The sequence below is a fragment of the Phyllobates terribilis genome, unplaced genomic scaffold (assembly GCF_046119375.1).
Source record: "Phyllobates terribilis strain yellow unplaced genomic scaffold, ASM4611937v1 Scaffold_7__3_contigs__length_470593459, whole genome shotgun sequence".
NCBI classification, from domain to species: Eukaryota; Metazoa; Chordata; class Amphibia; order Anura; family Dendrobatidae; genus Phyllobates; species Phyllobates terribilis.
Window position 1 is genome coordinate 6,231,065 of NW_027362767.1, and position 25,912 is coordinate 6,256,976.

Genomic DNA, 25,912 nt, shown 5'->3' on the forward strand with positions numbered 1-25,912 from the left:
TACTACATAAAGTGACACGTCAGATTTCAAAAATGTTGCCTGGTCATTAAGGGGTTAAAATGCCCTCTGCATAGAAATATCTGCCATATTATGACTTACAGTGGTGGCCAAAAGTATTGGCACCCCTGCAATTCTGTCAGATAATACTCAGTTTCTTCCTGGAAATGATTGCAATCACAAATTCTTTGGTATTATTATCTTCATGTAATTTGTCTTCAATGAAAAACCACAAAAATAATTGTCCTAAAGCCAAATTGGATATAATTCCACACCAAACCTAAAAAAGGGGGTGGACAAAGGTATTGGCACTGTTTGAAAAATCATGTGATGCTTCTGTAATTGGTGTAATTAACAGCACCTGTAACTTACCTGTGGCACCTAACAGGTGTTGGCAATAACTAAATCACACTAGCAGCCAGTTAACATGGATTAAAGTTGACTCAACCTCTGTCCTGTGTCCTTGTGTGACCACATTGAGCATGGAGGAAAGAAAGAAGACCAAAGAACTGTCTGAGGACTTGAGAAACAAAATTGTGAGGAAGCATGAGCAATCTCAAGGCTACAAGTCCATCTCCAAAGACCTGAATGTTCCTGTGTCTTCCATGCGCAGTGTCATCAAGAAGTGTAAAGCCCATGGCACTGTGGCTAACCTCCCTAGATGTGGACGGAAAAGAAAAATTGATGAGAGATTTCAACGCAAGATTGTGCGGATGGTGGATAAAGAACCTCGACTAACATCCAAACAAGTTCAAGCTGCCCTGCAGTCCGAGGGTACAACAGTGTCAACCCGTACTATCCGTCGGCGTCTGAATGAAAAGGGACTGTATGGTAGGATACCCAGGAAGACCCCACTTCTTACCCCGAGACATAAAAAAGCCAGGCTGGAGTTTGCCAAAACTTACCTGAGAAAGCCTAAAACGTTTTGGAAGAATGTTCTCTGGTCAGATGAGACAAAAGTAGATGGGAAAAAGCATCAACATAGAGTGTACAGGAAAAAAAAGAGCCATTCAAAGAAAAGAACACGGTCCCTACAGTCAAACATGGCGGAGGTTCCCTGATGTTTTGGGGTTGCTTTGCTGCCTCTGGCACTGGACTGCTTGACCGTGTGCATGGCATTATGAAGTCTTAAGACTACCAACAAATTTTGCAGCATAATGTAGGGCCCAGTGTGAGAAAGCTGGGTCTCCCTCAGAGGTCATGGGTCTTCCAGCAGGACAATGACCCAAAACACACTTCCAAAAGCACTATAAAATGGTTTGAGAGAAAGCACTGGAGACTTCTAAGGTGGCCAGCAATGAGTCCAGACCTGAATCCCATAGAACACCTGTGGAGAGATCTCAAAATGGCAGTTTGGAGAAGGCACCCTTCAAATATCAGGGACCTGGAGCAGTTTGCCAAAGAAGAATGGTCTACGATTCCAGCAGAGCATTGTAAGAAACTCATTGATGGTTACCGGAAGCAGTTGTTCGCAGTTATTTTGGCTAAAGGTTGTGCAACCGAGTATTAGGCTGAGGGTGCCAATACTTTTGTCCGGCCCTTTTTTGGAGTTTTGTGTGAAATGATCAATGATTTGATTTTTGCTTCATTCTCTTTTGTGTTTTTTCCTTGCAAGCAAATTAAATGAAGATAATAATACCAAAGAATTTGTGATTGCAATCATTTACAGGAAGAAACTGAGTATTATCTGACAGAATTGCAGGGGTGCCAATACTTTTGGCCACCACTGTAAATAAGCCTCCTATGGTATATGGCCTCCACACTGTCTGCCCTTAAGAGCTATACCCACCACACCGTCTGCCCCTATGAGCTATACCCACCACACCGTCTGCCCCTATGAGCTATACCCACCACACCGTCTGCCCCTATGAGCTATATACACCACACCGTCTGCCCCTATGAGCTATACCCACCACACCGTCTGCCCCTATGAGCTATACCCACCACACCGTCTGCCCCTATGAGCTATACCCACCACACTGTCTGCCCCTATGAGCTATACCCACCACACCGTCTGCCCCTATGAGTTATACCCACCACACCGTCTGCCCCTATGAGTTATACCCACCACACCGTCTGCCCCTATGATCTATACCCACCACACTGTCTGCCCCTATGAGCTATACCCACCACACCGTCTGCCCCTATGAGCTATACCCACCACACTGTCTGCCCCTATGAGCTATACCCACCACACTGTCTGCCCCTATGAGCTATACCCACCACACCGTCTGCCCCTATGAGCTATACCCACCACACCGTCTGCCCCTATGAGCTATACCCACCACACTGTCTGCCCCTATGAGCTATATACACCACACCGTCTGCCCCTATGAGCTATACCCACCACACCATCTGCCCCTATGAGCTATACCCACCACACCATCTGCCCCTATGAGCTATACCCACCACACCGTCTGCCCCTATGAGCTATACCCACCACACTGTCTGCCCCTATGAGCTATACCCACCACACTGTCTGCCCCTATGAGCTATACCCACCACACCGTCTGCCCCTATGAGCTATACCCACCACACTGTCTGCCCCTATGAGCTATACCCACCACACCGTCTGCCCCTATGAGCTATACCCACCACACCGTCTGCCCCTATGAGCTATACCCACCACACCGTCTGCCTCTATGAGCTATACCCACCACACCGTCTGCCCCTATGAGCTATACCCACCACACCGTCTGCCCCTATGAGCTATACCCACCACACCATCTGCCCCTATGAGCTATACCCACCACACCGTCTGCCCCTATGAGCTATACCCACCACACCGTCTGCCTCTATGAGCTATACCCACCACACTGTCTGCCCCTATGAGCTATACCCACCACACCGTCTGCCCCTATGAGCTATACCCACCACACCGTCTGCCCCTATGAGCTATACCCACCACACCGTCTGCCCCTATGAGCTATACACACCACACTGTCTGCCCCTATGAACCACGGCCTGTACCATGGCTGTCTCCACTCCACTGTTTTCCCTTACACTCTATATAGCTCCACATTGCCCCCCGCCATGCGTTATAGCCTCTCCTCATACTGTGCCCCCATTTCACGCTGCCCCTGCTCCATATTCATGCTGTGCCCCTTTTTCACACTATGTCCTCATCCAGCCCACCACTCTTTCCTCTCCAAACTGTCCTCCTGCACAGTATGATGGTCACCACAGCCGCCCATACAGTATAATATCCAAAACAGCCCCCAATATACACTATGATGTTCATCACAGCCCCCCATTATATAGTATGATGGTCCCTACAGCACCCCTTACAGTATTATGGCACCCCCAGTCACCAATACAGTATAATGGCCACTCAGTCCCTTATATATAGTATAATGTCCCCCACAGCACTGCACACAGAATGATATCCACCACAGCCCCCCAATATACAGTATAATATCCACAACAGCCCCAATATACATTATGATGTCCTTCACAGCCCCCAATGCTATATGATGTCCACCACGGCCCCCCATTATATGGTATAATAGTCACAACAGCACCCATGTACAGTATTATGACCCCCCAGTCACGGATACAGTATAATGACCCCACAGCCCCTTGGATACAGTATGATGTCCCCACAGAAAACCACACGGTATAATATCCCACACCCAATACAGTATGGTCACCCTCTTGTGATGTCCCCACAGCCCCTCTTAAATGGCGAATAAAATTGAGTTCGGAATGGTTGGGGCAGATAGAGGGGTGAGCGTTGTCAGTGACTGACACTGCTCCCCTGTGTGCCTGCGCCCCAACCATCACTGTGCTGAATGCCTGCGGCAGGAGGAAGGTGATGGGCATCCGCAGGCATTCAGCAATGTCAGTGGGTTTTTTTCTCCGAACTTTGCCCCCTTTGGATAGGCAGGAGGTAGCACCCTGGGCAGGTGCCTACCCCTCATCCCGGCCCTGACTATCATCACAGCAAAGAAATGTTAGAGGAAGGTCTATAACTTGGACTCCAGAGTAGTGGAACCTTCTCTATGCTTTCTATGTCCCCACTGTGGAATTATTATTATTTTTTTTTTTACATTTTTCTGTTTTCTATGTACCCCAGGCATTCTCAAATCTGCACTTCACAGTACTGTTACCTCCTGGTCTACATCCTTGGAGCCATTTTTTCTTCCCTTTCATGGCTCCTGTAAATACGTTAAGAATTTTTTGTGCTGTTTGAATTGATAGTGTTTTTTTGTGTCAAATAGAAGTTTTTAACCTGCTGCTCCTCCTCCCCTCTCACAGCAAACAACCTCACAAAACAGAAACAGAGAGAAGCTGCATGCATATAAGTGTATTACTTATAGGTTTCTGTGAGACAATTGTACCTGCTGATTCCAGGTCTTTCTGTCGCTCTCCACAGGTGGTCCTTGTCCTTGGCTCTTGGACAACTCTTCTGATAATTCTTTTCACTCCTCTGTCAGAAATCTTGCAGGGAGCAACTGATGGTGGCCAGTTTATGGTGAAATCTTGTTGGCAGCACCTGGTCGTGCCTGGTTTATGGTGAAATCTTGCAAGGGCAGCTGGTCGTCGCCGGTTTATGGCGAAGTCTTGCGGGGACCCCGCACCTGGTCGTGGTCGGTTTATGGTAAAATTATGTTCTTTCCACTTCAGGATTATGGCCCCAGCAGCGCTCAGTGGAACCTTCAATAGTTTAGAAATTCTTCTGTAACCAATGCCATCAGGATGTTTTGCAACAATAAGGTTGTGAAGGTTTTGAGATAGCTCACTGATTTTACCCATCATGAGATGTTTTTTGTGTCGCCTCTTGGTGAACCAGCTGATATTATCAGTCACTAAGTGACAGGATTGCTTTCTAATTGCTCATAGATCTCAGCCGGTGTCAGGACTTTCCAGGGCTTTTTGCTCCTCTCTTTCTTCATGTCTTCAATACTTTTTCCTGTGTCATTTCTCACTATTACACATAATTTATGGCCATCTATGGTGATTTCCTTGCCTGTGTAGATTGGATGGGTTGTTACCAACATCTGGGGAGAATTTCATGTCAATAGCACCTTTACACATAGATTCACTTAGAGAATTGGTGACGTGTTCAATACTTGTTTCACCCGCTGTGTGTACTCATATATATACAGTACAGACCAAAAGTTTGGACACACCTTCTCATTTAAAGATTTTTCTGTATTTTCATGACTATGAAAATTGTACATTCACACTGAAGGCATCAAAACTATGAATTACCACATGTGGAATTATATACTTAACAAAAAAGTGTGAAACAACTGAAAATATGTCTTATATTCTGGGTTCTTCAAAGTAGCCACCTTTTGCTTTGATGACTGCTTTGCACACTCTTGGCATTCTCTTGATGAGCTTCAAGAGGTAGTCACCGGAAATGGTCTTGCAACAATCTTGAAGGAGTTCCCAGAGATGCTTAGCACTTGTTGGCCCTTTTGCCTTCACTCTGCGGTCCAGCTCATCCCAAACCATCTCGATTGGGTTCAGGTCTGGTGACTGTGGAGGCCAGGTCATCTGGCGTAGCCCCCCATCACTCTCCTTCTTGGTCAAATAGCCCTTACACAGCCTGGAGGTGTTTGGGGTCATTGTCCTGTTGAAAAATCAATGATGGTCCAACTAAACGCAAACCGGATGGAATAGCATGCCGCTGCAAGATGCTGTGGTAGCCACGCTGGTACAGTATGCCTTCAATTTTGAATAAATCCCCAACAGTGTCACCAGCAAAGCCCCCCCACACCATCACACCTCCTCCTCCATGCTTCACGGTGGGAACCAGGCATGTAGAGTCCATCCGTTCACCTTTTCTGCATCGCACAAAGACATGGTGGTTGGAACCAAAGATCTCAAATTTGGACTCATCAGACCAAAGCACAGATTCCCACTGGTCTAATGTCCATTCCTTGTGTTCTTTAGCCCAAACAAGTCTCTTCTGCTTGTTGCCTGTCCTTAGCAGTGGTTTCCTAGCAGCTATTTTACCATGAAGGCCTGCTGCACAAAGTCTCCTCTTAACAGTTGTTGTAGAGATGTGTCTGGTGCTAGAACTCTGTGTGGTATTGACCTGGTCTCTAATCTGAGCTGCTGTTAACCTGCGATTTCTGAGGCTGGTGACTCGGATAAACTTATCCTCAGAAGCAGAGGTGACTCTTGGTCTTCCTTTCCTGGGGCGGTCCTCATGTGAGCCAGTTTCTTTGTAGCGCTTGATGGTTTTTGCAACTGCACTTGGGGACACTTTCAAAGTTTGCCCAATTTTTCAGACTGACTGACCTTCATTTCTTAAAGTAATGATGGCCACTCGTTTTTCTTTACTTAGAATTTGTATTATGGCAAGAAAAAAGCAGCTAACAGTCTATTCAGTAGGACTATCAGCTGTGTATCCACCTGACTTCTGCACAACACAACTGATGGTCCCAACCCCATTTATAAGGCAAGAAATCCCACTTATTAAACCTGACAGGGCACACCTGTGAAGTTAAAACCATTTCCAGTGACTACCTCTTGAAGCTCATCAAGAGAATGCCAAGAGTGTGCAAAGCAGTCATCAAAGCAAAAGGTGGCTACTCTGAAGAACCTAGAATATAAGACATATTTTCAGTTGTTTCACACTCTTTTGTTAAGTATATAATTCCACATGTGCTAATTCATAGTTTTGATGCCTTCAGTGTGAATGTACAATTTTCATAGTCATGAAAATACAGAAAAATCTTTAAATGAGAAAGTGTGTCCAAACTTTTGGTCTGTACTGTATATATATATATATATATATATATATATATATATATATATATATCCAAACGAGTAATATACTGTGAGTTATTAGGGTAGCAAGTGTCATCTCCCAGCGGCCGTAGTCTCCGTTGTCTGCCTGCAGCCTCTCGCTCAGGGGAGCAGGGGTATGCAGCTGCAGCTTCTCTCTTTCTGTTGTGTGAGACTGTTTGCTGTGAGAGGGGAGGAGGAGCAGCAAGTTAAAAACTTCTATCTGACTCTGAGCACTGCGCACAAAAGCGCACATAAAAAAACAGTCGATTTTTTTTATGAATTTTGATAGGGATAATGATGTATTTAAAGGAGCCAAGAAAGGGGAAAAAATGCCTCCATGGATGTAGACCAGGAGGTAACAGTGCTGTTCAGTGGAGATAAGGCCAGTGATATAAGAAGGCCTGGGGTACATAGAAAACAGAGAAATATACAAAAAATTATGCACAATGGGCACATAGACCGCACAGAGGAGGTTCACTATGGAGTCCAGCTTTGGGCCTTCCTCTGACACGTCTTTGCTGATGGCGGCCGGGTCCATCTCAGTGAGGGCCGCAGTCAGCTGGTTCTCATCCCCTATTACCAGGTTGTCGGGGGCAGTCAGCAGTGTGTCGACATGAGGAGGATTATTGTTTCCTCCAGGGGCGATTTGCTTGTCTTCATTCCTGCAAGTGCAATGAGGCTGCGATATTAGCAACTTTTTCCAATTTCACAGAGGGCTGCACCCCACTTGCTGGATGCTTTTTGCATAGAGTTAATGGCCCGAGGCCATCTTATGAGGTAACCTCAGAGTGCAGGCTCCAGGTCTCTGTGCACCACGCGTTTCACTCCACCATCAGTGCACAGCTCATAAATTCACAAACGGGAGGCAGAGCGCTGTCCAAGTCATAAATGTCTTTTTCAATTGATTACACCTGCACATAAGACACCGGGCGACTAATCCATCTGGTTACACCGGGAGAACCACGAGTGCAGACACCAGACTGCGAAACACTGACCCCCAAAACTCACAAACCTCTCAGAATTTACTGAAATAAGAGCAGTAAGAGGAACGAGTCCAAATCCAGCACTGACAGCAGGCAGGCTTCATAGTCTGTATCATCAGATCATATACATACAGGCCTATAGGATACTGACACAGCAGCGAGAATTGTCTGATAGCCCATAGGGGGCAGTATTATAGTAGTTATATTCTTGTACATAGGGGGCAGTATTATAGTAGTTATATTCTTGTACATAGGGAGCAGTATTATAGTAGTTATATTCTTGTACATAGGGGCAGTATTATAGTAGTTATATTCTTATACATAGGAGCAGTATTATAGTAGTTATATTCTTGTACATAGGGGGCAGTATTATAGTAGTTATATTCTTGTACATAGGGGGCAGTATTATAGTTGTTATATTCTTGCACCTTTTGGAAGTGCATTGAAGTGAAGGGTGCATTGCTGGAAAAGGGGAAAAAAAACAAAAAAAAAACCTCTTAAATCTCTTAGTTTGCGAGTGTGAACGAGCTGAGTGTGTCCGTAGCGTAAGTGCGAACGAAAGTAAGTGTGTGACTTGTTTTTCAGTGAAGAGGTATTTGGAATCCTGCAGAAAATACCTGTGTGAATTGCGGTGAGTGCTGCTTTGTGACCTGCTGAGTGCTTTTCTACCTGTTTAGATTTATTGGGCTTTTTAAAACCTATTTTCTCACTACAGTTTTAGTTTCTTAGTTTACTACCTGAGTATTTAAGGGTTAACTACATTGCACGTAAATCCTGAGGTGTAGCTTTACTCACAAGGGGTTAATTAAGGGGAAGGGGTCATAATTAAGGGTTTATAAGGGGCAGCTGGTTGGGCATCCAGTTCTTTGGAAGTGCATTGAGGTGAAGGGTGCATTGCTGGAAAAGGGAAAAAAAAAAAAAACTCTTAAATCTCTTAGTTTGCGAGTGTGAACGAGCTGAGTGTGTCCGGAGCGTAAGTGCGAACGAAAGTAAGTGTGTGACTTGTTTTTCAGTGACTTTGGATTCAGGGAGTTTGGAAGGGAGGACTTTGGACTGAATTGCTGACTGTATTTCATTAATTCTTTACTTTTCTTTTCACTTTACATTCTGTCTATTGCAATCCCCATTAGGAAATGAGCTCCATTATTGGCAATGCTATCCAGTGTACATCTTGCTACATGTATGCATTCCTTGAACAGCCGGTCGGGGTTGCTTAGTGCTGTGCGAGATGTGTGCACGTTGTGCGTTTGGAAGCCCAGATACTGGATCTAAATGAGCAGCTGGCAACACTGAGATCCATTGACAACATGGAAAGGAGTCTGCTGCTCACTGAGCAGCAGCTCACTGGGGTAGATGTGGGGGAGGGTGGTAGTCGGGAGCTGCAGGACAGTGAAGCCGCTAGTTGGGTGACAGTTAGAAGGGGTGGTAGAGGGAAGACTGCCAGGGAGGCTAGTCCTGATCTGGCACACCCCAATAAGTTTGCAAAGTTGGCAGATGAGGGGAGTGACGGTACAGGGGTAGCACTACTGCAGCAAGGCATGTCCCCTGAAAGCCGGAGGAGTGTCAGCTCCAGTAAAGAGGGAAATAGGAGAGTAGGGCAGGCCAGGCTGGTGCTGGTAGTGGGGGACTCAATTATTAGGGGAACAGATAGGGCAATCTGTCACAAAGACAGGGATCGTCGAACAGTGTGCTGCCTACCTGGCGCTCGAGTCCGGCACATCGCTGATCGGGTTGACAAATTACTGGGAGGGGCTGGTGAGGACCCAGCGGTCATGGTGCACATTGGCACAAATGACAAAGTTAGAGGTAGGTGGAAGGTCCTTACAGATGATTTCAGGGAATTAGGGTGGAAGCTGAAAGCAAGGACCTCCAAGGTGGTATTCTCTGATATACTGCCTGTACCACGTGCCACGCCAGAGAGGCAACGGGAGATTAGGGAGATAAATAAGTGGCTCAAGAACTGGTGTAGGAAGGAGGGATTTGGGTTCCTGGAGAACTGGGCCAACTTCTCAGTTGGCTACAGACTCTACGCTAGGGACCGGCTGCACCCTAATGGGGAGGGTGCAGCTGTGCTGGGGGAGAAAATGGCTAGAAGGTTGGAGGAGTGTTTAAACTAGGGATTGGGGGGGGTATTCATTTTATAGGTGGGGAAGATAGTGCAGATAGTGACTTGGGCACAAATAAAGAAATTGGGGGTGGGGTTAGAACAGTCAATAAAGTAAGAAGGAATAGAGGTATAGAGAGATACATAAAATGCATGTACACTAATGCCAGAAGCCTCACCAACAAAATGGAGGAATTAGAATTAATTTTGTTGGAAAATAATTATGACATGGTGGGGATATCTGAGACGTGGCTGGACGAGAGCCATGACTGGGCAGTTAATTTACAGGGCTATAGTCTGTTCAGAAATGACCGTACAAACAAGCGAGGGGGGGTGTTTATATGTAAAATCATCCTTAAAACCGGTCTTGTGGGAGGATATATGTGAATCTAATGAAAATGTAGCGTCCCTGTGGGTGGAGATAAGGGGAGGGGGAAAAAATAATAAATTACTGATAGGGGTTTGTTATTAGTCACCAAAAATAATGGAAGTAGCGGAGAATATCCTCGTAAAGCAAATAGATGAAGCAGCGACTCAAGGAGAAGTCATTATTATGGGGGACTTCAACTACCCTGAAATACATTGGGGGACAGAAACATGTAGTTCAAGCAAAGGAAATAGGTTTTTGACAACTATGAGAGACAATTACCTTTCACAACTGGTTCAGGACCCAACAAGAAGGGGGGCACTGCAAGACCTAATATTAACCAACATGCCAGACCGCATATCAAATATACGAGTTGGGGGTCACTTGGGTAATAGTGATCACAAAATAATACGTTTCATGTAACCTTTAATAAGATGTGTAGTAGAAGGGTTACAAGGACACTAAAGTTCAGGAAGACAAATTTCCAACGGCTGAGAGATGATCTTAGTGCAATAAACTGGGACGATATCCTGAGGCATAAAACTACACAAAGCAAATGGAAGACATTTATTAACATCCTGAATAGGACCTGTGCACAATATATATGACGCGCCCCCTGGGCCTGTGCTGCTGCTGCTGTGCAGGGGGAATACCCGGAGCCGGATCGCTGGGGGTTGTAGTTCTCCGTGGCGCTGACCCGGTCCGTGCCCAGGGTGGTCAAACCAGTGGCAGTCTATTTGTATTGTAATAAGTGTCCGACTACGCCACCCGTGGATTGCGGTCAGTGGGGACCGCCGCTGCGCTGCAGACCGCTGAGGCTGATGTTGTTGGCGCAGCCGAGTATGGGATGACTCCCCACGGGAGAAGTATTGCCTCAGGGCAGCTAAGGTGGAAGATGATGGGAGTGATGGTGTGAGGGTCCCAGTGCTAATCGTGCTGGAGCGGCAAGGAATCACAGAGACGTGAGGTGCAGTTCAGGGTCTTTACTGATGGTACAAGGCAGACCCTCCTGGGAGTACTGGCTAGTATAAGGGGCCTGGTCAGTCTGCGAGCAAGCAGGAGTTCCCCTGGCCAGGTGGAGTTGTAGGCCTCCCCGTTTATCTGCACTCTTCCTGGCTACCTTGCTGTCAGCGGTTACAAGTAGCCCACGTCCCTGAGTATACCGTGTGGTGCTCACCCGTATGGCTGGTGACTTGGGGCCTTCTGTTAGCCTCCGCTCCTGGATGGCGGCGCTGGTCCCTTCTTTGTGACTGAGCCTCCGGGCTTCTATGGCCAGAGGACCTGGAATCCCCTGCCGGCTGGTTTCTGCTGCTGGGTGTATATCAGTCCCCACAGCCTCGGACTCCTGTGTCTGGCTTTAGTGTCTTCGTCCAGGGTGAACTCTGCTCAGCTCCAGCCCCTGGACTTCTGCTACTGCTCCTACAGAGCTCCTGTTCTTGCTTTCCCTGTGTCTGGAACTGAACTGTCTAATCCCGCCCCAGACCCAGTTTATAAGGGCAGATTCCTCCCCTCCCAGGTCTGGGCGGACCGTGTTGCATGTTTAGGGATCCTGACCAGAGAAACCTCCCACTTGCTCTCAGACATAATATCTCTATTACTGTGGCAACCAGACCCCTGGGGTGTCACATTCCCCCCTAGTAAATTTTAGTACTCCGGGACTAAACACATTTTTTTAAAGAAACATAAATACAAGGTATAACAATAATACAATAACATATTCACAAGAAACTTTAGTCTGTAGAGGTCACGGCGTTTCCGTGACCGGGTGTCCATATCACCCAACAAGGCGAAGTCTTGGCACAGAATAGGGGACCTGTCCAAAGCAAACCCCTTGCGTTGTCCTTGGGCGTGGCTGCAAGGGTAGACTAACTACTTTGGGCCGCAAGGAGGCCACGCCAGACAGGTTTTCTCTTCCGCAGCCGTCTTCACAAGAGGCACCAAGGTGCAACTATCTACAAAAGTGTTCCGGTTATCCAGTGTCCATAACCTGTTAGTCCAAATAAATCTGCAGGGTAACTGAGAAACATAATTAGTAACAGGCAACAAACATAAACCATAAACATTTTTCAATAAACAGTCAACTTTACAGTGCATTGGTTTAGATTCTCCAGCGAGCGGGCATCTGACCTCTAGTGACACTAGTGGACCTACGGAGCTCACTAACTGGTTCTGCACTACAGGGTGTAGGAGGTGTTATGGGCAAGCTGGGCAGCTTTCTGCGCACTCTTTGGCTCACTAGGGGCACAGCAGGCTCACTACTAGCAGAGGGTTGATCCTCCTGTACTGCTGGTGTGGACTCTTCTGCCTCTTGGGCCGGCTGCTCTTCCAGCTCTACCGGTTCCTCTGTAGGCACTTGCGGGGCTGGCTGGAGAAAGGTGAGGACGGGTACCACGACAGCGCCGTTTACTTGTGTCCAAGACCGGGGGAAGTCTCCGAGTACGGTACTGATCATTTCTTCCCTTTCCTCTGCGGGTTGAGGGTTTTCTTGATCTTCTTCAGGGCTTTGCAGCTGCTCGGGACACTTCTTCAGGTGGTCTCTGGAGACAATGGCTGTGGTTTCTCCTCCATCCTTACTGATTACGCAGATTTTTGGGTTCTCATTGCTTGATGGCAGTACGGTGTACGGGTCCTTCTCCCACTGGTCGTCCAACTTATGGAGCCGCCTCTTCCTCTTCAAGACCTGCTCTCCAGGTACCAGGGGAACAGTGGGAGCATACTGGTTATAAGCCTTCTCTTGCCTTTCTCTAGCTTGAGACAGACCTCGCTCGACGCTCTCCTGTACTTTCCGATACTGCTGCTGCCGTTCTGTATCCCAGTCTGCCTCTGGCGAGGTGTCCTCAGGCTTCAGGACTCCCATATCCAGGTCAATAGGCAGCTTACCAGGTCTTGCTCTCATTAGGTAAGCCGGGGTACAGTTGGTGGAACCTACAGGGATGTGGTTATACAGATCCACCAGATCGGGCAGTTTCTCAGGCCACAGACTGCGTTCTTCCAGGGGCAGTGTTTTTAGCAGATCTATCACCACCTGGTTCATCTTCTCGCAGAGTCCATTGGTTTGAGGGTGATAGGGCGTTGTTCTTATCTTCTTGCAGCCATACAGGTTGCAGAACTCCTGGAAGACCTCTGCTTCGAAGGCCGGTCCTTGGTCTGTCAGCACTTGGTCCGGGTACCCGTGTGGACGGCAGAAGTGCTGCTGGAAGGCTCTAGCTGCTGTTTGAGCCGTTAAGTCCTTGACCGGGACCACCACCAGGAACCGGGAGTAATGATCTACGATTGTGAGGGCGTAGACATACCCAGATCTGCTTGGAGCCAGTTTCACATGGTCCAGGGCTACCAGTTCCAGTGGCTGTCTGGTGATGATGGGCTGCAAGGGAGTCTTCTGGCTGGCACGGTCCTTTCTTCTCAGGTGGCACGGGCCACAGTCTCTGCACCACCTCTCGATGGCTCCTCTCATGCCTACCCAGTAGAACTGTTCACGCAACAAGAACTCCAGCTTCTTCCATCCGAAATGCCCTGCTCCGTTGTGGTATGCCTCCAGAACCATAGCCGCGTCTCGTCTTGGGACCACTACCTGCCAGGTCAACTCATGCGTTCGAGAGTTAACCATTCTCCGGCACAGCTTCTCCCTGTAGAGGAACAGCTTACTTTTCTCCTTCCACAGTTGCTTGGTCTCCTCTGGAGCATCTGGGTCAAGACGGGCATCGGCCTGGGTCAGCATTTCCTTCACCAAATGGACTGCGGGATCACTGTCTTGCGTCTCCGCCCAGTTGTAGTGGGGCAAGGGATTGAACGTCACGGAGCGCCTGTCCTTCACACGGTGGGAATACAGGGTAATCCCATGACGGTGGAACGCAGGGAGCTCAACTTCTTCCAGATCTTCTGGATCTTCCCCTACGTCCGGTAAGTTCGGCATTCTAGACAGGGCATCCGCGTTGGCATTTGATCGTCCTGCCCGGTATTTGATGGTGAATTCAAAGTTGGACAGGCGGGCCATCCATCTCTGTTCCAGGGCACCGAGCCTTGCAGTGTCCAGGTGTGTCAACGGGTTGTTATCCGTGTACACGGTGAATTTGGAGGAGGCAAGGTAATGCTTGAAACGTTCGGTCACTGCCCACACTACTGCCAGGAACTCCAGCTTGAATGAGCTATAATTCTCAGGGTTCCTCTCCGTGGGCCGTAGCTTTCGGCTGGCGTAAGCGATTACCCGTTCTTTCCCTTGCTGGATCTGGGACAGTACGGCTCCTAGCCGGATGTTGCTTGCGTCCGTGTGGAGGATAAAGGGCTGGCTGTAGTCTGGATATGCCAGGATTTCATCCCCCGTGAGGGCCATCTTCAGCTGGCAGAAGGACTCCTCTTCCAGCTTTTCCCACCTGAAGGGCGGCTTCTGGTTTTTGGCTTTCCGAGATTGACCTATCAGGAGGTCCTGCATAGGGGCTGCCATTTTGGTGAAACCGGGAATGAATCTTCGGTAGTAGCCTACCAACCCGAGGAACTGCCGCACTTCCTTTATGCTGGAGGGTCTTGGCCAGTCCTTAATCACGGTGATCTTATCAGGGTCGGGAGCCACTCCGTCAGCACTCACCACGTGTCCCAGGTACTGCACCTTTGGTTTCAGGAGGTGACACTTGGAGGGTTTCACCTTTAGGCCGTAGTTTGCCAGAGCTTCGAACACTTCTGCCAGGTGTTTCAGGTGGTCCTCGTAGGTCTTGGAATAGACGATGACATCGTCCAGGTATAACAGGACCGTCTCGAAGTTCCGGTGTCCCAGACAGCATTCCATCAACCGTTGGAAGGTTCCTGGTGCGTTGCAGAGCCCGAACGGCATACAGTTAAATTCGCTGAGACCCATCGGGGTGGTGAATGCGGTCTTCTCCCGGTCCGCCTCTGCTACAGGAACCTGCCAGTACCCGCTAGTGAGATCCAAAGTAGAGAAGAAGTTAGCAGATTTTAATGCAGCTAAGGACTCTTCTATCCTTGGTAACGGGTACGCATCTTTGTGTGTGATACGGTTGACCTTCCTGTAGTCTACACACATTCTCATGGTGTTGTCTTTCTTTTTCACTAAGACTAGTGGAGCTGCCCAGGGGCTACAGCTGTCCCTGATTACCCCAGCCTCCTTCATGTCTCTAAGCATCCCCTTGGCGTGTTGGTAGTGTGCCGGGGGTACGGGTCGGTATCTCTCCTTTATGGGAGGATGGTCTCCCGTGGGGATGTGGTGTTCTACCCCCTTTACTCGCCCGAAGTCTAGCGGGTGTTTACTAAACACTCTCTCGTACTCTTGAACCACCCGATAGACTCCCTGTTTTTGGTGTGAGGCAGTGGAGTCAGTACCCAAATGCAGTTGCTGACACCAGTCCTCCATTGTTTTCTTAGAGCCGTTACCTTCCTCTGGTTGAGATGGAGGCAAGGGTTCCACGGCCTGTACAGAATTCTGGTTTATGGTGAACAATTTGGCTAGCGTGGCATACCGGGGCAGGTGTACTTCTCTCTCCCCGATATTTATGATGCGAACGGGCAGCCTCCCATGGCGTACATCGACCACCCCCCGTGCTGTCAAAATGGTGGGCCTACTGTCTGAGTAGACGGGTTCTACCATTGCTTGGTAGTCTCTACCTCTTAGACCAATAGCTGCCCGGCACCAAATCATCATCTCACTTTTTGGGGGCATGGCAATAGGGAACGGGTCACACATTCTCACGCTACCTATCTCACCACCAGATAGTTCCACCTGTTGCCGCTTCATCAGTGCCCGGATCTCTTTTTGGAGCACACGCTGCTGGCCGGAATTGGCGTTCTTGGCAACCTGCTGTAAAATGAGAATCACCTCTGCAAGACAATTTTCAATCACATTAGTTCCCAAGGTTATTCTAGGGTGACTCTCATGACGGTCTATGTCCACTATTATCAGTCCTTGTGCCGCCAGTTCGACTTTACCGATCTTAATGGTCACCTCTTTGAATCCCACCTGCGGCACGGGCTGACCATTGCTGGCGATGATACTCAGGTCGTCGTCAGGGTAGCGGGTTATGTCCGAGTCATTCCAGTACTGTTTGAAGAGTACGTACGGGATGGTGGTGACCTGTGACCCGGTGTCTAGTAGGGCACTCATAGGAATGCCATCCAGTACCACAGGCAAGACTTTACGTCCCCCTACGTATTTATCACGCCAGTTTGATGGGCCTGATGGTCTTATGCCTGGGGGTTGGCCCTCTACCCCAGGTTGTGCCCGTTTAAATGACAGTACCTTGCTACATGTCCGGGTTGATTGCAGCGGCGGCAGATGGGTTGTCCGTCCTCGTTGTATCGATCGCTGGGTCTTCCTCTGGCCGGCGGGGTCCTCCTCAGTCGGCGCCACGGGACGTCCTCCGGTCCGGATGCCAGCTGGATCTTTCCTGGAGAAGAGACCTGTAAAGACTGCACAGTTCTGGTTAGCGCGGCAACGCTTTTAGTCAGTTCTTGGACCTGATGGTGCAGGTCTGTAGCTGGGTCACTGTTTAAAGCCTGCGCATCAGCTCCCACAGGCCCTGCAGACAAGGGCGCCGTCTCCTGGTGGTAAGTGATAGCAGGGCGCCTGTGGGTCACAGCGCCACCTGGTGCCGGTTCTCGGAGCACCCGGATGGCTCTGTCCTTGAACTGTGCAAAGTCCAGGTCAGGGTCCTGTAAGGCCATTGCCCGCAACTGGGTTCGGTGGGCATTGCACAGTAGACCCTCAATAAATTGTTCAGTCAACAGCTTATCTTCATTTCCCACGCTGTCAGGGTCTGCCTGCTTAATGGCTCTCAGGGCCTCTTGTAGGTTTAGAGCATAGTCTCTTATACTCTCATGTGCCCGCTGTTTGCACCCATAAAATCTTAGTTTTATTTCGGCTGAGGTGCGGGTATCAAATGTGTCTTTCAGCCGGGTTAGTATGTCTCTGACAGTCCTCTTCCTCCCAGGTGGCCAGGACTTTACCTCCCTTTGGGCTGCCCCGATTAATTGGGCCACCAGGATGCTCACTTTTTGCTCTTCTGTGAGGGGGTACACCTGGAAGAGGCTATCCAGCCTTTCTCTAAAGTCATTTAGAGTATGTGACTCCCCTGAGTACTGGGGTAGCCAGGTTGCCCCCGGGATATAGGGCATGGTGAATGGCATGACTGCTGCAGCGGTTGCGCTGGCGGTGGCTGTGGCAGTGGAGCTCCCCTCGGGGTCCGGCATCCTCCTCCCCCCTAGTGGACCGTGGCCTACCTTGCGATGCTCTTCTTCCGTAGGCCGCGGCTCCGCAGTCGATCGTCGGGGTTGAGGACCTGGCGTCGCGCTCCGATGACGTCAGCGTCGCTCTTCCTCCCTTCCAGGACCTTGCGCAGCGTCAGAGCGTGGGGCGGAGCGTGGGGCGGAGCTTCGGATCTCGCGCGCTTTCGACGTCCACGCCCCTCTTCTTCCCGTGCGGCGTCCTGAAGATGGCGTCCGAAGACGGGAAGCAGCTGCGGATGGCGGGAAGAAGGCAGAAGACGGCGGGAAACGGTCCAAGATGGCGTCTGATGGCGGGAATCGGCTCCGGATGGCGGGAAACGACTCCGGACGGCGGGAAACTTCACCACAGGTAAGTATAAAAGTCTCTTTTTCAGGAACGCAGTACCCGGTGGTTGCGGGCACGAAATCCTGCCGACTACGCCAAAGTTGACGCGCCCCCTGGGCCTGTGCTGCTGCTGTGCAGGGGGAATACCCGGAGCCGGATCGCTGGGGGTTGTAGTTCTCCGTGGCGGTGACCCGGTCCATGCCCAGGGTGGTCAAACCAGTGGCAGTCTATTTGTATTGTAATAAGTGTCCGACTACGCCACCCGTGGATTGCGGTCAGTGGGGACCGCCGCTGCGCTGCAGACCGCTGAGGCTGATGTTGTTGGCGCAGCCGAGTATGGGATGACTCCCCACGGGAGAAGTATTGCCTCAGGGCAGCTAAGGTGGAAGATGATGGGAGTGATGGTGTGAGGGTCCCAGTGCTAATCGTGCTGGAGCGGCAAGGAATCACAGAGACGTGAGGTGCAGTTCAGGGTCTTTACTGATGGTACAAGGCAGACCCTCCCGGGAGTACTGGCTAGTATAAGAGGCCTGGTCAGTCTGCGAGCAAGCAGGAGTTCCCCTGGCCAGGTGGAGTTGTAGGCCTCCCCGTTTATCTGCACTCTTCCTGGCTACCTTGCTGTCAGCGGTTACAAGTAGCCCACGTCCCTGAGTATACCGTGTGGTGCTCACCCGTATGGCTGGTGACTTGGGGCCTTCTGTTAGCCTCCGCTCCTGGATGGCGGCGCTGGTCCCTTCTTTGTGACTGAGCCTCCGGGCTTCTATGGCCAGAGGACCTGGAATCCCCTGCCGGCTGGTTTCTGCTGCTGGGTGTATATCAGTCCCCACAGCCTCGGACTCCTGTGTCCGGCTTTAGTGTCTTCGTCCAGGGCGAACTCTGCTCAGGTCCAGCCCCTGGACTTCTGCTACTGCTCCTACAGAGCTCCTGTTCTTGCTTTCCCTGTGTCTGGAACTGAACTGTCTAATCCCGCCCCAGACCCAGTTTATAAGGGCAGATTCCTCCCCTCCCAGGTCTGGGTGGACCGTGTTGCATGTTTAGGGATCCTGACAAGAGAAACCTCCCACTTGCTCTCAGACATAATATCTCTATTACTGTGGCAACCAGACCCCTGGGGTGTCACATATACCCTTTGGGAATAAACATGCTAGAAATAGGAGGAAACCACTATGGCTAAATAGAGCTGTAAGGGGCGCAATAAGTGATAGAAAGAAAGCATTTAGAGAACTAAAGCAAGTAGGTCGTGATGAGGCATTAAATAAATATAGAACATTAAATAAATTATGTAAAAAACAAATCAAGGCAGCAAAGATTGAGGCAGAGAGAATCATTGCCAGAGAAAGTAAAAATAACCCCAAAATATTCTTTAACTACATAAATAGTAAAAAACTAAAAAATGATAGTGTTGGCCCCCTTAAAAATAGTCTGGGTGAAATGGTGGATGAGGATGAGGAAAAAGCCAATATGCTAAATGATTTTTTTTCAACCGTATTTACACAAGAAAATCGCTGACAGAAAACATGATAAGTTATAACAAAAATTCTCCATTAAATGTCACTTGCTTAACCCAGCAGGAAGTGCGGCGGCGTCTAAAAATCACTAAAGTTGACATATCCCCGGGCCCGGATGGGATACACCCGCGAGTACTGCAGGAATTAAGTAACGTCATAGATAGACCATTATTTTTAATCTTTAAAGATTCCATAATAACAGGGTCTGTACCACAGGACTGGCGTATAGCAAATGTGGTGCCAATATTCAAAAAGGGGACAAAAACTGAACTTGGAAATTATAGGCCGGTAAGCTTAACCTCTACTGTGGGTAAAATCCTGGAGGGTTTCCTAAGAGATGCTATACTAGAGTATCTGAAGAAGAATAACCTCATCACCCAATATCAACATGGGTTTACGAGGGACCGTTCCTGTCAAACTAATCTGATCAGCTTTTATGAGGAGGCAAGTTCTGGACTGGACCAAGGAAATGCAGTGGATGTTGTGTATATGGACTTTTCAAAAGCTTTTGATACGGTTCCACACAAAAGGTTGATACATAAAATGAGAACAATGGGGATAGGGGAAAATATATGTATGTGGGTTAAGAACTGGCTTAGTGATAGGAAACAAAGGGTGGTTATTAATGGAAAACACTCAGACTGGGTTTCCGTTAACAGTGGGGTACCACAGGGGTCAGTATTGGGCCCCCTTCTTTTTAACATATTTATTAATGACCTTGTAGGGGGCATACAGAGTAATATTTCAGTATTTGCAGATGACACTAAACTCTGTAGGGTAATCAATACAGAGGAGGACAATTTCATATTACAGGAGGATCTATGTAAACTAGAAGCTTGGGCTGATAAATGGCAAATAAGCTTTAATGGGGATAAATGTAAGGTAATGCACTTGGGCAGAGGAAATAAAATGTATAATTATATGCTTAATTGTAAAACACTGGGCAAAACTGTAACTGAAAAAGACCTGGGTGTATTGGTGGACGACAAGCTCACGTTTAGTGGCCAGTGTCAGGCAGCTGCTGCAAAGGCAAATAAAATAATGGGTTGCATTAAAAGAGGCATAGATGCTCATGAGGAGAAGATCATTTTACCTCTATACAAGTCACTAGTGCGACCACACGTAGAATACTGTGTACAGTTCTGGTCTCCGGTGTATAAGAAAGACATAGCTGAACTAGAGCGGGTGCAGAGAAGAGCGACCAAGGTTATTAGAGGACTGGGGGGTCTGCAATACCAAGACAGGTTATTACACTTGGGGTTATTTACTTTGGAAAAAAGAAGGCTTAAGGCCCCGTCACACTAAGCGATGCAGCAGCGATCCCGACAACGATACGACCTGTCAGGGATCGTTGCTGCGTCGCTAATACATCGCTGGTGAGCTGTCAAACAGGCAGGCTCACCAGCGATCAGGGGAGCAGCGATATCGTGGAAAGAATCGTTCCACGATGTCCTGCTCCCGGTTACCAGCCTGCTGAAGCAGGAGCAGGCTCGTAACCATGATAAACATCGGGTTACTAAGTGCGCGTGTGCCCCTAGTAACCCGATGTTTACCATGGATACCAGCCTGATCGTTGGTCCCGCTGGTCACACACAGCGATGTGTGCTGACCAGCGGGAGAGCAACGACCAAAAAATGGTCCAGGACACTTTGCAGCGATCAGCGACCTCACAGCAGGGGCCTGATCTCTGAAAAGTGTCACACACAGCGACATCGCTGGTGAGGTCGCTGTTGCGTCACCAAAACCGTGACTCAGCAGTGATCTCGCTATGTGAGACGGGGGCTTTAGGGGTGATCTTATTACTATGTACAAGTATATGAGGGGACAGTACAAAGACCTTTCTACTGATCTTTTTACTCGGAGGCCTGAGACGGGGACAAGGGGGCATCTTCTACGTCTGGAGGAAAGAAGGTTTAATCATAATCACAGACGGGGATTCTTTACTGTAAGAGCAGTGAGACTATGGAGCTCTCTGCCGCATGATGTTGTAATGAGTGATTCACTACTAACATTTAAGAAGGGCCTGGATGCCTTTCTTGAAAAGTATAATATTGCAGGTTATATATACTAGATTCCTTGATAGGGCGTTGATCCAGGGAACTAGTCTGATTGTCGTATGGAGTCGGGAAGGAATTTTTTTCCCCAATGTGGAGCTTAGTGTTTGCCATATGGGTTTTTTTTTTGCCTTCCTCTGGATCAACATGTTAGGCTATGGGGTGAACTAGATGGACTTAGTATTCCTTTAACCTTAAAAACTATGTTACTATGTATGTTAAATAGGGGGCAGTATTATAGTGGTTATATTCTTGTACATAGGGGGCAGTATTATAGTAGTTATATTCTTGTACATAGGGGGCAGTATTATAGTAGTAATATTCTTGTACATAGGGGACAGTATTATTGTAGTAATATTATTGTACATAGGGGCAGTATTATAGTAGTTATATTCTTGTACATAGGGGGCAGTATTATAATAGTTATATTCTTGTACATAGGGGCAATAGTATAGTAGTTATATTCTTGTACATAGGGGGCAGTATTATAATAGTTATATTCTTGTACATAGGGGCAGTAGTATAGTAGTTATATTCTTGTACATAGGGGGGAGTATTATAATAGTTATATTCTTGTACATAGGGGGCAGTATTATAATAGTTATATTCCTGTACATAGGGGCAGTAGTATAGTTGTTATATTCTTGTACATAGGGGGCAGTATTATAATAGTTATATTCTTGTACATAGGGGCAGTAGTATAGTAGTTATATTCTTGTACATAGGAGCAGTATTATAGTAGTTATATTCTTGTACATAGGGGCAGAATTATAGTTATAGTCTTGTACATAGGAGCAGTATTATAGTAGTTATATAATTGTACATAGGTGCAGTATTATAGTAGTTATATTCTTGTACTTAGGGGCAGTATTATAGTAGTTATATTCTTGTACATAGAGGCAGTATTACAGTAGTTATATTCTTGTACATAAGAGCAGTATTATAGTAGTTATATTCTTGTACATAGGAGCAGTATTATAGTAGTTATATTCTTCTACATAGGGGCAGTATTATAGTAGTTATATTCTTGTACATAAGAGCAGTATTATAGTAGTTATATTCTTGTACATAGGGGCAGTATTATAGTAGTTATATTCTTGTACATAGGGGGCAGTATTATAATAGTTATATTCTTGTACATAGGGGCAGTAGTATAGTAGTTATATTCTTGTACATAGGGGGCAGTATTATAATAGTTATATTCTTGTACATAGGGGCAGTAGTATAGTAGTTATATTCTTGTACATAGGGGGGAGTATTATAATAGTTATATTCTTGTACATAGGGGGCAGTATTATAATAGTTATATTCTTGTACATAGGGGCAGTAGTATAGTAGTTATATTCTTGTACATAGGGGGCAGTATTATAATAGTTATATTCTTGTACATAGGGGCAGTAGTATAGTAGTTATATTCTTGTACATAGGAGCAGTATTATAGTAGTTATATTCTTGTACATAGGAGGCAGTATTATAGTAGTTATATTCTTGTACATAGGGAGCAGTATTATAGTAGTTATATTCTTGTACATAGGAGACAGTATTATAGTAGTTATATTCTTGTACATAGGGGGCAGTATTATAGTAGTTATATTCTTGTACATAGGGGCACTATTATAGTAGATATATTCTTGTACATAGGGGCACTATTATAGTAGTTATATTCTTTTACATAGAGGGCAGTATTATAGTAGTTATATTCTTGTACATAGGAGCAGTATTATAGTAGTTATATTCTTGTATATAGGGCCAGTATTATAGTAGTTACATTCTTGTACATAGAAGCAGTATTATAGTAGTTATATTCTTGTACATAGGGAGCGGTATTATAGTAGTGATATTCTTGCACATAGGGGCAGTATTACAGTAGTTATATTGTTGTACATAGGGGCAGTATTATAGTAGCTATATTCTTGTATATAGGGAGCAGTATTATAGTAGTTATATTCTTGTATATAGGAGCATTATTATAGTAGTTATATTCTTGTACATAGCAGCAGTATTATAGTAGTTATATTCTTGTACATAGTGGCAGTATTATAGTAGTTATATTCTTGTACATAGCGGCAGTATTATAGTAGTTATATTCTTGTACATAGGGGCAGTATTATTATAGTAGTTATATTCTTGTACATAGAGGGCAGTATTATAGTAGTTATATTCTTGTACATAGGGGCAGTATTATAGTAGTTATATTCTTGTACATAGGGGTGCTATTATAGTAGTTATATTCTTTTACATAGAGGGCAGTATTATAGTAGTTATATTCTTGTACATAGGAGCAGTATTATAGTAGTTATATTCTTGTATATAGGGCCAGTATTATAGTAGTTACATTCTTGTACATAGAAGCAGTATTATAGTAGTTATATTCTTGTACATAGGGGGCGGTATTATAGTACTGATATTCTTGCACATAGGGGCAGTATTACAGTAGTTATATTCTTTTATATAGGGAGCAGTATTATAGTAGTTATATTCTTGTATATAGGAGCATTATTATAGTAGTTATATTCTTGTACATAGCAGCAGTATTATAGTAGTTATATTCTTGTACATAGCGGCAGTATTATAGTAGTTATATTCTTGTATATAGGGAGCAGTATTATAGTAGTTATATTCTTGTATATAGGAGCATTATTATAGTAGTTATATTCATGTACATAGCGGCAGTATTATAGTAGTTATATTCTTGTACATAGGGGGCAGTGATATATTAGTTATATTATTGTACATAGGAGCAGTATTATAGTAGTTATATTCTTCTACATAGGGGCAGTATTATAGTAGTTATATTCTTGTACATAAGAGCAGTATTATAGTAGTTATATTCTTGTACATAGGGGCAGTATTATAGTAGTTATATTCTTGTACATAGGGGCAGTATTATAGTAGTTATATTCTTGTACATAGGGGGCAGTATTATAATAGTTATATTCTTGTACATAGGGGCAGTAGTATAGTAGTTATATTCTTGTACATAGGGGGCAGTATTATAATAGTTATATTCCTGTACATAGGGGCAGTAGTATAGTAGTTATATTCTTGTACATAGGGGGGAGTATTATAATAGTTATATTCTTGTACATAGGGGGCAGTATTATAATAGTTATATTCTTGTACATAGGGGCAGTAGTATAGTAGTTATATTCTTGTACATAGGGGGCAGTATTATAATAGTTATATTCTTGTACATAGGGGCAGTAGTATAGTAGTTATATTCTTGTACATAGGAGCAGTATTATAGTAGTTATATTCTTGTACATAGGAGGCAGTATTATAGTAGTTAAATTCTTGTGCATAGGGAGCAGTATTATAGTAGTTATATTCTTGCACATAGGGGACAGTATTATAGTAGTTATATTCTTGTACATAGGGGGCAGTATTATAGTAGTTATATTCTTGTACATAGGGGCACTATTATAGTAGATATACTCTTGTACATAGGGGCACTATTATAGTAGTTATATTCTTTTACATAGAGGGCAGTATTATAGTAGTTATATTCTTGTACATAGGAGCAGTATTATAGTAGTTATATTCTTGTATATAGGGCCAGTATTATAGTAGTTACATTCTTGTACATAGAAGCAGTATTATAGTAGTTATATTCTTGTACATAGGGGGCGGTATTATAGTAGTGATATTCTTGCACATAGGGGCAGTATTACAGTAGTTATATTGTTGTACATAGGGGCAGTATTATAGTAGTTATATTCTTGTATATAGGGAGCAGTATTATAGTAGCTATATTCTTGTATATAGGAGCATTATTATAGTAGTTATATTCTTGTACATAGCAGCAGTATTATAGTAGTTATATTCTTGTACATAGCGGCAGTATTATAGTAGTTATATTCTTGTACATAGCGGCAGTATTATAGTAGTTATATTCTTGTACATAGGGGCAGTATTATTATAGTAGTTATATTCTTGTACATAGAGGGCAGTATTATAGTAGTTATATTCTTGTACATAGGGGCAGTATTATAGTAGTTATATTCTTTTACATAGGGGTGCTATTATAGTAGTTATATTCTTTTACATAGAGGGCAGTATTATAGTAGTTATATTCTTGTACATAGGATCAGTATTATAGTAGTTATATTCTTGTATATAGGGCCAGTATTATAGTAGTTACATTCTTGTACATAGAAGCAGTATTATAGTAGTTATATTCTTGTACATAGGGGGCGGTATTATAGTAGTGATATTCTTGCACATAGGGGCAGTATTACAGTAGTTATATTGTTGTACATAGGGGCAGTATTATAGTAGTTATATTCTTGTATATAGGGAGCAGTATTATAGTAGTTATATTCTTGTATATAGGAGCATTATTATAGTAGTTATATTCTTGTACATAGCAGCAGTATTATAGTAGTTATATTCTTGTACATAGCGGCAGTATTATAGTAGTTATATTCTTGTATATAGGGAGCAGTATTATAGTAGTTATATTCTTGTATATAGGAGCATTATTATAGTAGTTATATTCTTGTACATAGCGGCTGTATTATAGTAGTTATATTCTTGTACATAGGGGGCAGTGATATATTAGTTATATTATTGTATATAGGGGCAGTATTATAGTAGT